Raw genomic sequence first — 2113 nt, forward strand, 5'->3', positions numbered from 1 at the left:
AAACTTAGAAAAGAGATGTTGGTGTAGTCCAAACCGGAACACTATTCGATGATTGTGTCATATCTGGAGCTGTAAATCTCGAATTTAGGTCTATTGTAAATGGATGAAAAGGTAAGACATAGGCCTATAACTTTCATGGAGCCCAAGATTTAAAAAGGCTCGAGCACTGTTCGGTATTTTGGCCATATCTGGAGTTCTAGAAGTCCAAATGAGCTGAATTTTTTACACAAGAAAGCTGAGACAATTGCCTACAACTTTCATGTTTGCAACTGGCTCCAATTTTGACGTTATCAATGACGTTTTGGGCAGACAAGAGAAGATAAGGATTGTCACCAAGTCAAGAGTTGGCCACCCACTCATCAATTAGTCATCAAATCAATAGTTCCCATTTTTGGCCTATAAAAGGAGGCATTTGACATGCATTTAGGCATCTTGATTTTTATATCAAGATTATGTTCTTACTCTCTTTCTTTATATTTTTATAATGCTTACGTTTTGTTTTTACTAATATCTTATTCATGCCTTTTATTTTTTTTCCTTTACTTAGTTGTAAATGGATGAAAAGGTAAGACATAGGCCCATTTCCTTTCCTTTACTTAGTTAACTTTTATGTTCTTATTTTGTTTATCTATTTTGCTTTCTTTCATTATGTCTAGCTAAGTTAGTTATGTCAAGGTGGAAAGGTTACACTAATGGTGTGAGAATAAGTATAATGTAAACTTGATATGGACTTTAATGTTTGATACTAACATGTTTTGTATTTGTTATCTTATTCACTCTTTAATACTTTGCTTGTTAAATGACTAATCTTGATTTATGTTGTATAACACTTAGTACAACAAATGCGTGGTACTTTCATAACCGACACTGTGTGGTATAATCAACACCTGAGCTATGAAAGGAACTTGATTTATTGTTAACATAAGTTATAATCATGAATGCCTGACAATATTTACAAGTATCAACATTATTCGAATAAGATAATTAATGTAATCATGTTAACCATTTATAATCCGATTGGAATCTCCTTTGTCTGTGGTTTCCAACTAAGTAATAAAAAGAGTTTATAATGTACTTGTTTGACATATTATTAGTTGATCCTTTAACCTTGATATTTGTTGTTATCATTGTTTAATCCTTACATTGATCTTCTATTTCAAAGTTCTTATTAACGTTTTCTTCTTCTTCTTCTTTATTACTACTACTACTAGTTTAATTATTATTATTATTACTATAACTATTATTAGTAGTATTATTAGTACTATTAGTATTTTTATTGTTGTTGTAGCTATATTATTATTGTTTATAATTTATATAATTAACCTCCCTGTGATTCGACTTCGGTTTTGCTAGGTTATTTATTAGTTCGACACTCTTACACTTGGAAGAAGAAATCAATCTTTTGGTCGTATCACCTATATTTGTGCTATGAAAGGAACTTGATTTGTTGTTAATATAAGTTATAATCATGAATGCTTGACAATATTTACAAGTATTAGCATTATTTGAATAAGATAACTAATTTAATCATGTTAACAATTTATAATCTGATTGGAACCTTCTTTGTGTGTGGTTTCCATTTGAGTAATAATAATTTATACTATTCTTGTTTGAAATACCATTAGTGGATCCTCTAACCTTGACATTTGTTGTTATCATTATTTGATCCTCACATTAATCTTTTATTTGAAAGTTCTCATCAACTTCTTCTTCTTCTTCTTCTTTATTATTGTTATTATTATTACTATTACTATTATTAATAATATTATTAGTATTATTAGTATTATTATTTTTGTTGTTCTTATATTATTGTTGTTTATAATTTATACAATTAACTTTCTTGTGGTTCGACCCTGGTCTTGCCAGGTTATTTATTACTTCGATACTGCTGCACTTTAGAGAAGACATCAATCTTTTGATCATGTCAACTATCAAAAAATTGAGTAAGAAAACAGTTATTAAAACTGTTTAAAACTAAAAAGATATAATATATGTACTTATTGTTGGCCCATATTATATTACAGGGTGGATTAAATTTTTACTGAACATAAAAAGATGTCCAAGCATTGCTAACATGTTTTCTAGTAGAAAAATATTTTAAAATGTAGGGGTT

Source organism: Populus euphratica, unplaced genomic scaffold, assembly GCF_000495115.2.
Source record: "Populus euphratica unplaced genomic scaffold, PopEup_1.0 scaffold527.1, whole genome shotgun sequence".
Lineage (NCBI taxonomy): Eukaryota > Viridiplantae > Streptophyta > Magnoliopsida > Malpighiales > Salicaceae > Populus > Populus euphratica.